The following is an 18,026-nucleotide window of genomic DNA, read 5'->3' as shown; positions in this document are numbered from 1 at the left end:
TCAAAAGGACACCAAATATATCTTATATACTGTACATAAAATATCAAAAAGTACAGTAAAGGTATTTCATATATTGTACATATAATATTAACTAAAAGTCCACCAAATACATTTTATCTACTGTAAATTAAATATCAAAAATACAGTAAATATATATTACATACTGTACATAAAATATCAAAAGTACACCAAATATGTGTTATATATACTGTAAATAAACTATCAAAAACTACAGTAATTATATTTAATATACTGTAAATAGAATATCAAAAATTACACCCAATGTATATTATATACTCTAAATAAAATATCAAAAAGGACAGTAAATATATATGACACACCCCATGTAAAATATCAAAAACTACACAAAATATATATTATATAATATACATAAAATATCAAAAGGACACCAAATATATCTTATGTACTGTACATAAAATACCAAAAAGTACAGTAAATATATTTCATATATTGTACATATAATATTAACTAAAAGTACACCAAATACATTTTATATACTGTAAATAAAATATCAAAAATACAGTAAATATATATTACATACTGTACGTAAAATATCAAAAAGTACACCAAATATGTGTTATATATACTGTAAATAAACTATCAAAAACTACAGTAATTATATTTAATATACTGTAAATAGAATATCAAAAATTACACCAAATGTATATTATATACTGTAAATAAAATATCAAAAAGGACAGTAAATATATATGACACACCCCATGTAAAATATCAAAAACTACACCAAATATATATTATATAATTTACATAAAATATCAAAAGGACACCAAATATATCTTATATACTGTACATAAAATATCAAAAATACAGTAAATATATTTTATATATTGTACATACAATATTAACTAAAAGTACACCAAATACATTTTATATACTGTAAATAAAATATCAAAAATACAGTAAATATATATTCCATACTGTACATAAAATATCAAAAAGTACACCAAATATGTGTTATATATACTGTAAATAAACTATCAAAAACTACAGTAATTATATTTAATATACTGTACATAAAATATCAAAAATTACACCACATGTATATTATATACTGTAAATAAAACATCAAAAACGACAGTAAATATATATGACACACCCCATGTAAAATATCAAAAACTACACCAAATACATATTATATAATTTACATAGAATATCAATAGGACACGAGATATATCTTATATACTGTACAAAAAATATCAAAAAGTACAGTAAATATATTTCATATATTGTACATATAATATTAACTAAAAGTACACCAAATACATTTTATATACAGTAAATAAAATATCGAAAAGTATAGTAAATATATATTACATACTGTACATAAAATATCAAAAAGTACACCAAATATGTGTTATATATACTGTAAACTATCAAAATTACAGTAATTGTATTTAATACACTGTACATAAAATATCAAAAATGACACCAAATATATATTATATACTGTAAATGAAATATCAAAAAGGACAGTAAATATATATGACACAACCCATGTAAAATATCAAAAACTACACCAAATATATATTATATAATTTACATAAAATATCAAAAGGACACCAAATATATCTTATATACTGTACATAAAATATCAAAAAGTACAGTAAATGTATTTCATATATTGTACATATAATATTAACTAAAAGTACACCAAATACATTTTATCTACTGTAAATTAAATATCAAAAATACAGTAAATATATATTACATACTGTACATAAAATATCAAAAGTACACCAAATATGTCTTATATATACTGTAAATAAACTATCAAAAACTACAGTAATTATATTTAATATACTGTAAATAGAATATCAAAAATTACACCAAATGTATATTATATACTGTAAATAAAATATCAAAAAGGACAGTAAATATATATGACACACCCCATGTAAAATATCAAAAACTACACAAAATATATATTATATAATTTACATAAAATATCAAAAGGACCCCAAATATATCTTATATACTGAACATAAAATATCAAAAAGTACAGTAAATATATTTCATATATTGTACATATAATATTAACTAAAAGTACAGCAAATACATTTTATATACTGTAAATAAAATATCAAAAATACAGTAAATATATATTACATACTGTACATAAAATATCAAAAGTACACCAAATATGTGTTATATATACTGTAAATAAACTATCAAAAACTACAGTAATTATATTTAACATACTGTAAACAGAATATCAAAAATTACACCAAATGTATATTATATACTGTAAATAAAATATCAAAAAGGACGGTAAAAATATATGACACACCCCATGTAAAATATCAAAAACTACACCAAATATATATTATATAATTTACATAAAATATCAAAAGGACACCAAATATATCTTATATAGTGTACATAAAATATCAAAAATTACAGTAAATATATTTCATATATTGTACATATAATATTAACTAAAAGTACACCAAATACATTTAATATACTGTAAATAAAATATCAAAATACAGTAAATATATATTCCATACTGTACATAAAATATCAAAAAGTACACCAAATATGTGTTATATATACTGTAAATAAACTATCAAAAACTACAGTAATTATATTTCATATACTGTACATAAAATATCAAATATTACACCACATGTATATTATATACTGTAAATAAAATATCAAAAATACAGTAAATATATATGACACACCCCATGTAAAATATCAAAAACTACACCAAATATATATTATATAATTTACATAAAATATCAAAAGGACACCAAATATATCTTATATACTGTACCTAAAATATCAAAAACTACAGTAAATATATTTCATATATTGTACATAAAATATTAACTAAAAGTACACCAAATACATTTTATATACTGTAAATAAAATATCAAAAATACAGTAAATATATATTCCATACTGTACATAAAATATCAAAAGTACACCAAATATGTGTTAAATATACTGTAAATAAACTATCAAAAACTACAGTAATTATATTTAATATACTGTAAATAGAATATCAAAAATTACACCCATTGTATATTATATACTGTAAATATAATATCAAAAAGGATGGTAAATATATATGACACACCCCATGTGAAATATCAAAAACTACACCAAATATATATTATATAATTTACATAAAATATCAAAAGGACACCAAATATATCTTATATACTCTACATAAAATGTCAAAAAGTACAGTAAATATATTTCATATATTGTACATATAATATTAACTAAAAGTACACCGAATACATTTTATATACTGTAAATAAAATATCAAAAAGTACAGTAAATATATGTTACATACTGTACATAAAATATCAAAAAGTACACCAAATATGTGTTATATATACTGTAAATATACTATCAAAAACTACAGTACTTATATTTAATATACTGCACATAAAATATCAAAAATTACACCAAATGTATATTATATACTGTAAATAAAATATCAAAAAGGACAGTAAATATATATGACACACCCCATGTAAAATATCAAAAACTACAACAAATATATATTATATAATTTACATAAAATATCAAAAGGACACCAAATATATCTTATATACTGTACATAAAATATGAATAATTACAGTAAATATATTTCATATATTGTACATATAATATTAACTAAAAGTACACCAAATACATTTTATATACTGTAAATAAAATATCAAAAATACAGTAAATATATATTACATACTGTACATAAAATATCAAAAGTACACCAAATATGTGTTATATATACTGTAAATAAACTATCAAAAACTACAGTAATTATATTTAACATACTGTAAACAGAATATCAAAAATTACACCAAATGTATATTATATACTGTAAATAAAATATCAAAAAGGACGGTAAAAATATATGACACACCCCATGTAAAATATCAAAAACTACACCAAATATATATTATATAATTTACATAAAATATCAAAAGGACACCAAATATATCTTATATAGTGTACATAAAATATCAAAAAGTACAGTAAATATATTTCATATATTGTACATATAATATTAACTAAAAGTACACCAAATACATTTTATATACTGTAAATAAAATATCAAAATACAGTAAATATATATTCCATACTGTACATAAAATATCAAAAAGTACACCAAATATGTGTTATATATACTTTAAATAAACTATCCAAAATTACAGTAATTATATTTAACATAATGTAAACAGAATATCAAAAATTACACCAAATGTATATTATATACTGTAAATAAAATATCAAAAAGGACAGTAAATATATATGACACACCCCATGTAAAATATCAAAAACTGCACCAAATATATATTATATAATTTACATAAAATATCAAAAGGACACCAAATATATCTTATATACTGTACATAAAATATCAAAAAGTACAGTAAATATATTTCATATATTGTACATATAATATTAACTAAAAGTACACCAAGTACATTTTATATACTGTAAATAAAATATCAAAAATACAGTAAATATATATTACATAATGTACATAAAATATCAAAAAGTACACCAAATATGTGTTATATATACTGTAAATAAACTATCAAAAACTACAGTAATTATATTTAATATACCGTACATAAAATATCAAAAATTACACCACATGTATATTATATACTTTAAATAAAACATGAAAAACGACAGTAAATATATATGACACACCCCATGTAAAATATCAAAAACTACACCAAATATATATTATATAATTTACATAAAATATCAAAAGGACACCAAATATATCTTATATACTGTACATAAAATATCAAAAAGTACAATAAATGTATTTCATATATTGTACATATAATATTAACTAAAAGTACACCAAATACATTTTATCTACTGTAAATTAAATATCAAAAATACAGTAAATATATATTACATACTGTACATAAAATATCAAAAGTACACCAAATATGTCTTATATATACTGTAAATAAACTATCAAAAACTACAGTAATTATATGTAATATACTCTAAATAGAATATCAAAAATTACAGCCAATGTATATTATATACTGTAAATATAATATCAAAAATGACGGTAAATATATATGACACAATCCATGGAAAATATCAAAAACTACACCAAATATATATTATATAATTTACATAAAATATCAAAAGGACACCAAATATATCTTATATACTGTACATAAAATATCAAAAAGTATAGTAAATATGTTTCATATATTTTCCATATAAAATTAACTAAAAGTACACCAAATACATTTTATATAGTGTAAATAAAATATCAACACTACAGTAAATATATATTACATACTGTACATAAAATATCAAAATGTCCACCAAATATGTGTGATATATATAGTGTAAATAAACCATCAAAAACTATAGTAATTATATTTAATATACTGTACATAAAATATCAAAAATTACACCAAATGTATATTATATACTGTAAATAAAATATCAAAAAGGACAGAAAAAATATATATGACACAACCCATGTAAAATATCAAAAACTACAACAAATATATATTATATAATTTACATAAAATATCAAAAGGACACCAAATATATCTTATATACTGTACATAAAATATCAAAAGGTACAGTAAATATATTTCATATATTGTACAAATATTAACTAAAGTACACCAAATACATTTTATATACAGTAAATAAAATATCAAAAAGTACAGTAAATATATATTACATACTGTACATTAAATATCAAAAAGTACACCAGGTATGTGTTATATATACTGTAAACTATGAAAACTACAGTAATTATATTTAATATACTGTACATAAAATATCAAAAATTACACCAAATGTATATTATATACTGTAAATAAAATATCAAAAAGGACAGTAAATATATATGACACACCCCATGTAAAATATCAAAAACTGCACCAAATATATATTATATAATTTACATAAAATATCAAAAGGACACCAAATATATCTTATATACTGTACATAAAATATCAAAAAGTACAGTAAATATATTTCATATATTGTATATATAATATTAACTAAAAGTACACCAAGTACATTTTATATACTGTAAATAAAATATCAAAAATACAGTAAATATATATTACATACTGTACATAAAATATCAAAAAGTACACCAAATATGTGTTATATATACTGTAAATAAACTATCAAAAACTACAGTAATTATATTTAATATACTGTACATAAAATATCAAAAATTACACCACATGTATATTATATACTTTAAATAAAACATGAAAAACGACAGTAAATATATATGACACACCCCATGTAAAATATCAAAAACTACACCAAATGTATATTATATAATTTACATAAAATATCAAAAGGACACCAAATATATCTTATATACTGTACATAAAATATCAAAAGTACAATAAATGTATTTCACATATTGTACATATAATATTAACTAAAAGTACACCAAATACATTTTATCTACTGTAAATTAAATATCAAAAATACAGTAAATATATATTACATACTGTACATAAAATATCAAAAGTACACCAAATATGTCTTATATATACTGTAAATAAACTATCAAAAACTACAGTAATTATATTTAACATACTGTAAACCGAATATCAAAAATTACACCAAATGTATATTATATACTGTACATAAAATATCAAAAAGGACGGTAAAAATATATGACACACCCCATGTAAAATATCAAAAACTACACCAAATATATATTATATAATTTGCATAAAATATCAAAAGGACACCAAATATATCTTATATACTGTACATAAGATATCAAAAAGTACAGTAAATATATTTCATATATTGTACATATAATATTAACTAAAAGTAGACCAAATACATTTTATCTACTGTAAATTAAATACCAAAAATACAGTAAATATATATTACATACTGTACATAAAATATCAAAAGTACACCAAATATGTGTTATATATACTGTAAATAAACTATCAAAAACAACAGTAATTATATTTAATATACTGTAAATAGAATATCAAAAATTACACCCAATGTATATTATATACTGTAAATATAATATCAAAAATGACGGTAAATATATATGACACACCCCATGTAAAATATCAAAAACTACACGAAATATATATTATATAATTTACATAAAATATCAAAAGGACACCAAATATATCTTATATACTGTACATAAAATATCAAAAAGTACAGTAAATATATTTCATATATTGTACAAATAATATTAACTAAAGTACACCAAATACATTTTATATACAGTAAATAAAATATCAAAAAGTACAGTAAATATATATTACATACTGTACATAAAATATCAAAAAGTACACCAAATATGTGTTATATATACTGTAAACTATGAAAATTACAGTAATTGTATTTAATACACTGTACATAAAATATCAAAAATTACACCAAATGTATATTATATACTGTAAATGAAATATCAAAAAGGACAGTAAATATATATAACACACCCCATGTAAAATATCAAAAACTACACCAAATATATATTATATAATTTACATAAAATATCAAAAGGACACCAAATATATCTTATATACTGTACATAAAATATCAAAAAGTACAGTAAATATATTTCATATATTGTACATATAATATTAACTAAAAGTACACCAAATACATTTTATATACTGTAAATAAAATATCAAAAATACAGTAAATATATATTACATACTGTACATAAAATATCAAAAAGTACACCAAATATGTGTTATATATACTGTAAATAAACTATCAAAAACTACAGTAAATATATTTAATATACTGTACATAAAATATCAAAAATTACACCAAATGTATTTTATATACTGTAAATAAAACATCAAAAAAGACAGTAAATATATATGACACACCCCATGTAAAATATCAAAAACTACACCAAATATATATTATATAATTTACATAAAATATCAAAAGGACACCAAATATATCTTATATACTGTACATAAAATATCAAAAAGTACAGTAAATATATTTCATATATTGTACATATAATATTAACTAAAAGTAGACCAAATACATTTTATATAGTGTAAATAAAATATCAAAAATACAGTAAATATATATTACATACTGTACATAAAATATCAAAAGTACACCAAATATGTGTTATATATACTGTAAATAAACTATCAAAAACTACAGTAATTATATTTAACATACTGTAAACAGAATATCAAAAATTACACCAAATGTATATTATATACTGTAAATAAAATATCAAAAAGGACGGTAAAAATATATGACACACCCCATGTAAAATATCAAAAACTACACGAAATATATATTATATAATTTACATAAAATATCAAAAGGACACCAAATATATCTTATATACTGTACATAAAATATCAAAAAGTACAGTAAATATATTGCATATATTGTACATATAATATTAACTAAAAGTACACCAAATACATTTTATATACTGTAAATTAAATATCAAAAATACAGTAAATATATATTACATACTGTACATAAATATCAAAAGTACGCCAAATATGTGTTATATATAATGTAAACTATCAAAACTACAGTAATTATATTTAATATACTGTACATAAAATATCAAAAATTACACCACATGTATATTATATACTGTAAATAAAACATCAAAAAGGACGGTAAATATATATGACACACCCCATGTAAAATATCAAAAACTACACCAAATATATATTATATAATTTACATAAAATATCAAAAGGACACCAAATATATCTTATATACTGAACATAAAATATCAAAAAGTACATTAAATATGTTTCATATATTGTACATATAATATTAACTAAAAGTACACCAAATGCATTTTATATACTGTAAATAAAATATCAAAAATACACTAAATATATATTACATACTGTACATAAAATATCAAAAGTACACCAAATATGTGTTATATATACTGTAAATAAACTATCAAAAACTACAGTAATTATATTTAACATACTGTAAACAGAATATCAAAAATTACACCAAATGTATATTATATACTGCAAATAAAATATCAAAAAGGACGGTAAAAATATATGACACACCCCATGTAAAATATCAAAAACTACACCAAATATATATTATATAATTTACATAAAATATCAAAAGGACACCAAATATATCTTATATACTGTACATAAAATATCAAAAAGTACAGTAAATATATTTCATATATTCTACATATAATATTAACTAAAAGTACACCAAATACATTTTATCTACTGTAAATTAAATATCAAAAATACAGTAAATATATATTACATACTGTACATAAAATATCAAAAGTACACCCAATGTGTGTTATATATACTGTAAATAAACTATCAAAAACTACAGTAATGATATTTAATATACTGTAAATAGAATATCAAAAATTACACCAAATGTATATTATATACTGTAAATAAAATATCAAAAAGGACAGTAAATATATATGACACACCCCATGTAAAATATCAAAAACTACACAAAATATATATTATATAATTTACATAAAATATCAAAAGGACACCAAATATATCTTATATACTGTACATAAAATATCAAAAAGTACAGTAAATATATTTCATATATTGTACATATAATATTAACTAAAAGTACACCAACTACATTTTATCTACTGTAAATAAAATATCAAAAATACAGTAAATATATATTACATACAGTACGTAAAATATCAAAAAGTACACCAAATATGTGTTATACATACTGTAAATAAAGTATCGAAAACTTCAGTAATTATATTTAATATACTGTACATAAAATATCAAAAATTACACCACATGTATATTATATACTGTAAATAAAACATCAAAAAAGACAGTAAATATATATGACACACCCCATGTAAAATATCAAAAACTACACCAAATATATATTATATAATTTACATAAAATATCAAAAGGACACCAAATATATCTTATATACTGTACATAAAATAGAAAAAGTACAGTAAATATATTTCATATATTGTACATATAATGTTAACTAAAAGTAGACAAATACATTTTATATACTGTAAGTAAAATATCAAAAATACAGTAAATATATATTACATACTGTACATAAAATATCAAAACTACACCAAATATGTGTTATATATACTGTAAATAAACTATCAAAAACAACAGTAATTATATTTAATATACTGTAAATAGAATATCAAAAATTACACCCAATGTATATTATATACTGTAAATATAATATCAAAAAGGACGGTAAATATATATGACACACCCCATGTAAAATATCAAAAACTACAACAAATATATATTATATAATTTACATAAAATATCAAAAGGACACCAAATATATCTTACATACTGTACATAAAATATCAAAAAGTACAGTAAATATATTTCATATATTGTACAAATAATATTAACTAAAGTACACCAAATACATTTTATATACAGTAAATAAAATATCAAAAAGTACAGTAAATATATATTACATACTGTACATAAAATATCAAAAAGTACACCAAATATGTGTTATATATACTGTAAACTCTCAAAACTACAGTAATTATATTTAATACACTGTACATAAAATATCAAAAATTACACCAAATGTATATTATATACTGTAAATAAAATATCAAAAAGGACAGTAAATATATGTGACACACCCCATGTAAAATATCAAAAACTACACCAAACATATATTATATAATTTACATAACATATCAAAAGGACACCAAATATATCTTATATACTGTACATAAAATATCAAAAAGTACAGTAAATATATTTCATATATTGTACATATAATATTAACTAAAAGTACACCAAATACATTTTATATACTGTAAATAAAATATCAAAAACAATGTAAATATATATTACATACTGTACATAAAATATCAAAAAGTACACCACATATGTGTTATATATACAGTAAACTCTCAAAACTACAGTAATTATATTTAATACACTGTACATAAAATATCAAAAATTACACCAAATGTATATTATATACTGTAAATAAAATATCAAAAAGGACAGTAAATATATATGACACACCCCATGTAAAATATCAAAAACTACACCAAATATATATTATATAATTTACATAAAATATCAAAAGGACACCAAATATATCTTATATACTGTACATAAAATAACAAAAAGTACAGTAAATATATTTCATATATTGTACATATAATATTAACTAAAAGTACACCAAATACATTTTATATACTGTAAATAAAATATCAAAAATACAGTAAATATATATTACATACTGTACATAAAATATCAAAAGTACACCAAATATGTGTTATATATACTGCAAATAAACTATCAAAAACTACAGTAATTATATTTAACATACTGTAAACAGAATATCAAAAATTACACCAAATGTATATTATATACTGTAAATAAAATATCAAAAAGGACGGTAAAAATATATGACACACCCCATGTAAAACATCAAAAACTACACAAAATATATATTATATAATTTGCATAAAATATCAAAAGGACACCAAATATATCTTATATACTGTACATAAAATATCAAAAAGTACAGTAAATATATTTCATATATTGTACATATAATATTAACTAAAAGTACACAAAATACATTTTATATACTGTAAATAAAATATCAAAAACAAAGTAAATATATATTACATACTGTACATAAAATATCAAAAAGTACACCAAATATGTGTTATACATACTGTAAATAAACTATCAAAAACTACAGTAATTATATTTAATATACTGCACATAAAATATCAAAAATTACTCCACATGTATATTATATACTGTAAATACAACATCAAAAACGACAGTAAATATATATGACACACCCCATGTAAAATATCAAAAACTACACCAAATATATATTATATAATTTACATAAAATATCAAAAGGACACCAAATATATCTTATATACTGTACCTAAAATATCAAAAACTACAGTAAATATATTTCATATATTGTACATAAAATATTAACTAAAAGTACACCAAATACATTTTATATACTGTAAATAAAATATCAAAAATACAGTAAATATATATTCCATACTGTACATAAAATATCAAAAGTACACCAAATATGTGTTAAATATACTGTAAATAAACTATCAAAAACTACAGTAATTATATTTAATATACTGTAAATAGAATATCAAAAATTACACCCATTGTATATTATATACTGTAAATATAATATCAAAAAGGATGGTAAATATATATGACACACCCCATGTGAAATATCAAAAACTACACCAAATATATATTATATAATTTACATAAAATATCAAAAGGACACCAAATATATCTTATATACTCTACATAAAATGTCAAAAAGTACAGTAAATATATTTCATATATTGTACATATAATATTAACTAAAAGTACACCGAATACATTTTATATACTGTAAATAAAATATCAAAAAGTACAGTAAATATATGTTACATACTGTACATAAAATATCAAAAAGTACACCAAATATGTGTTATATATACTGTAAATATACTATCAAAAACTACAGTACTTATATTTAATATACTGCACATAAAATATCAAAAATTACACCAAATGTATATTATATACTGTAAATAAAATATCAAAAAGGACAGTAAATATATATGACACACCCCATGTAAAATATCAAAAACTACAACAAATATATATTATATAATTTACATAAAATATCAAAAGGACACCAAATATATCTTATATACTGTACATAAAATATGAATAATTACAGTAAATATATTTCATATATTGTACATATAATATTAACTAAAAGTACACCAAATACATTTTATATACTGTAAATAAAATATCAAAAATACAGTAAATATATATTACATACTGTACATAAAATATCAAAAGTACACCAAATATGTGTTATATATACTGTAAATAAACTATCAAAAACTACAGTAATTATATTTAACATACTGTAAACAGAATATCAAAAATTACACCAAATGTATATTATATACTGTAAATAAAATATCAAAAAGGACGGTAAAAATATATGACACACCCCATGTAAAATATCAAAAACTACACCAAATATATATTATATAATTTACATAAAATATCAAAAGGACACCAAATATATCTTATATAGTGTACATAAAATATCAAAAAGTACAGTAAATATATTTCATATATTGTACATATAATATTAACTAAAAGTACACCAAATACATTTTATATACTGTAAATAAAATATCAAAATACAGTAAATATATATTCCATACTGTACATAAAATATCAAAAAGTACACCAAATATGTGTTATATATACTTTAAATAAACTATCCAAAATTACAGTAATTATATTTAACATAATGTAAACAGAATATCAAAAATTACACCAAATGTATATTATATACTGTAAATAAAATATCAAAAAGGACAGTAAATATATATGACACACCCCATGTAAAATATCAAAAACTGCACCAAATATATATTATATAATTTACATAAAATATCAAAAGGACACCAAATATATCTTATATACTGTACATAAAATATCAAAAAGTACAGTAAATATATTTCATATATTGTACATATAATATTAACTAAAAGTACACCAAGTACATTTTATATACTGTAAATAAAATATCAAAAATACAGTAAATATATATTACATAATGTACATAAAATATCAAAAAGTACACCAAATATGTGTTATATATACTGTAAATAAACTTTCAAAAACTACAGTAATTATATTTAATATACCGTACATAAAATATCAAAAATTACACCACATGTATATTATATACTTTAAATAAAACATGAAAAACGACAGTAAATATATATGACACACCCCATGTAAAATATCAAAAACTACACCAAATATATATTATATAATTTACATAAAATATCAAAAGGACACCAAATATATCTTATATACTGTACATAAAATATCAAAAAGTACAATAAATGTATTTCATATATTGTACATATAATATTAACTAAAAGTACACCAAATACATTTTATCTACTGTAAATTAAATATCAAAAATACAGTAAATATATATTACATACTGTACATAAAATATCAAAAGTACACCAAATATGTCTTATATATACTGTAAATAAACTATCAAAAACTACAGTAATTATATGTAATATACTCTAAATAGAATATCAAAAATTACAGCCAATGTATATTATATACTGTAAATATAATATCAAAAATGACGGTAAATATATATGACACAATCCATGGAAAATATCAAAAACTACACCAAATATATATTATATAATTTACATAAAATATCAAAAGGACACCAAATATATCTTATATACTGTACATAAAATATCAAAAAGTATAGTAAATATGTTTCATATATTTTCCATATAAAATTAACTAAAAGTACACCAAATACATTTTATATAGTGTAAATAAAATATCAACACTACAGTAAATATATATTACATACTGTACATAAAATATCAAAATGTCCACCAAATATGTGTGATATATATAGTGTAAATAAACCATCAAAAACTATAGTAATTATATTTAATATACTGTACATAAAATATCAAAAATTACACCAAATGTATATTATATACTGTAAATAAAATATCAAAAAGGACAGAAAAAATATATATGACACAACCCATGTAAAATATCAAAAACTACAACAAATATATATTATATAATTTACATAAAATATCAAAAGGACACCAAATATATCTTATATACTGTACATAAAATATCAAAAGGTACAGTAAATATATTTCATATATTGTACAAATATTAACTAAAGTACACCAAATACATTTTATATACAGTAAATAAAATATCAAAAAGTACAGTAAATATATATTACATACTGTACATTAAATATCAAAAAGTACACCAGGTATGTGTTATATATACTGTAAACTATGAAAACTACAGTAATTATATTTAATATACTGTACATAAAATATCAAAAATTACACCAAATGTATATTATATACTGTAAATAAAATATCAAAAAGGACAGTAAATATATATGACACACCCCATGTAAAATATCAAAAACTGCACCAAATATATATTATATAATTTACATAAAATATCAAAAGGACACCAAATATATCTTATATACTGTACATAAAATATCAAAAAGTACAGTAAATATATTTCATATATTGTATATATAATATTAACTAAAAGTACACCAAGTACATTTTATATACTGTAAATAAAATATCAAAAATACAGTAAATATATATTACATACTGTACATAAAATATCAAAAAGTACACCAAATATGTGTTATATATACTGTAAATAAACTATCAAAAACTACAGTAATTATATTTAATATACTGTACATAAAATATCAAAAATTACACCACATGTATATTATATACTTTAAATAAAACATGAAAAACGACAGTAAATATATATGACACACCCCATGTAAAATATCAAAAACTACACCAAATGTATATTATATAATTTACATAAAATATCAAAAGGACACCAAATATATCTTATATACTGTACATAAAATATCAAAAGTACAATAAATGTATTTCATATATTGTACATATAATATTAACTAAAAGTACACCAAATACATTTTATCTACTGTAAATTAAATATCAAAAATACAGTAAATATATATTACATACTGTACATAAAATATCAAAAGTACACCAAATATGTCTTATATATACTGTAAATAAACTATCAAAAACTACAGTAATTATATTTAACATACTGTAAACCGAATATCAAAAATTACACCAAATGTATATTATATACTGTACATAAAATATCAAAAAGGACGGTAAAAATATATGACACACCCCATGTAAAATATCAAAAACTACACCAAATATATATTATATAATTTGCATAAAATATCAAAAGGACACCAAATATATCTTATATACTGTACATAAGATATCAAAAAGTACAGTAAATATATTTCATATATTGTACATATAATATTAACTAAAAGTACACCAAATACATTTTATCTACTGTAAATTAAATACCAAAAATACAGTAAATATATATTACATACTGTACATAAAATATCAAAAGTACACCAAATATGTGTTATATATACTGTAAATAAACTATCAAAAACAACAGTAATTATATTTAATATACTGTAAATAGAATATCAAAAATTACACCCAATGTATATTATATACTGTAAATATAATATCAAAAATGACGGTAAATATATATGACACACCCCATGTAAAATATCAAAAACTACACCAAATATATATTATATAATTTACATAAAATATCAAAAGGACACCAAATATATCTTATATACTGTACATAAAATATCAAAAAGTACAGTAAATATATTTCATATATTGTACAAATAATATTAACTAAAGTACACCAAATACATTTTATATACAGTAAATAAAATATCAAAAAGTACAGTAAATATATATTACATACTGTACATAAAATATCAAAAAGTACACCAAATATGTGTTATATATACTGTAAACTATGAAAATTACAGTAATTGTATTTAATACACTGTACATAAAATATCAAAAATTACACCAAATGTATATTATATACTGTAAATGAAATATCAAAAAGGACAGTAAATATATATAACACACCCCATGTAAAATATCAAAAACTACACCAAATATATATTATATAATTTACATAAAATATCAAAAGGACACCAAATATATCTTATATACTGTACATAAAATATCAAAAAGTACAGTAAATATATTTCATATATTGTACATATAATATTAACTAAAAGTACACCAAATACATTTTATATACTGTAAATAAAATATCAAAAATACAGTAAATATATATTACATACTGTACATAAAATATCAAAAAGTACACCAAATATGTGTTATATATACTGTAAATAAACTATCAAAAACTACAGTAAATATATTTAATATACTGTACATAAAATATCAAAAATTACACCAAATGTATTTTATATACTGTAAATAAAACATCAAAAAAGACAGTAAATATATATGACACACCCCATGTAAAATATCAAAAACTACACCAAATATATATTATATAATTTACATAAAATATCAAAAGGACACCAAATATATCTTATATACTGTACATAAAATATCAAAAAGTACAGTAAATATATTTCATATATTGTACATATAATATTAACTAAAAGTAGACCAAATACATTTTATATAGTGTAAATAAAATATCAAAAATACAGTAAATATATATTACATACTGTACATAAAATATCAAAAGTACACCAAATATGTGTTATATATACTGTAAATAAACTATCAAAAACTACAGTAATTATATTTAACATACTGTAAACAGAATATCAAAAATTACACCAAATGTATATTATATACTGTAAATAAAATATCAAAAAGGACGGTAAAAATATATGACACACCCCATGTAAAATATCAAAAACTACACGAAATATATATTATATAATTTACATAAAATATCAAAAGGACACCAAATATATCTTATATACTGTACATAAAATATCAAAAAGTACAGTAAATATATTGCATATATTGTACAAATAATATTAACTAAAGTACACCAAATACATTTTATATACAGTAAATAAAATATCAAAAAGTACAGTAAATATATATTACATACTGTACATAAAATATCAAAAAGTACACCAAATATGTGTTATATATACTGTAAACTATGAAAATTACAGTAATTGTATTTAATACACTGTACATAAAATATCAAAAATTACACCAAATGTATATTATATACTGTAAATGAAATATCAAAAAGGACAGTAAATATATATAACACACCCCATGTAAAATATCAAAAACTACACCAAATATATATTATATAATTTACATAAAATATCAAAAGGACACCAAATATATCTTATATACTGTACATAAAATATCAAAAAGTACAGTAAATATATTTCATATATTGTACATATAATATTAACTAAAAGTACACCAAATACATTTTATATACTGTAAATAAAATATCAAAAA

The sequence above is a fragment of the Pan troglodytes genome, chromosome 15 (genome assembly GCF_028858775.2).
Source record: "Pan troglodytes isolate AG18354 chromosome 15, NHGRI_mPanTro3-v2.0_pri, whole genome shotgun sequence".
NCBI lineage: Eukaryota > Metazoa > Chordata > Mammalia > Primates > Hominidae > Pan > Pan troglodytes.
The sequence above is the reverse complement of the archived record's forward strand: the minus strand, read 5'-3'. Positions refer to the sequence as shown.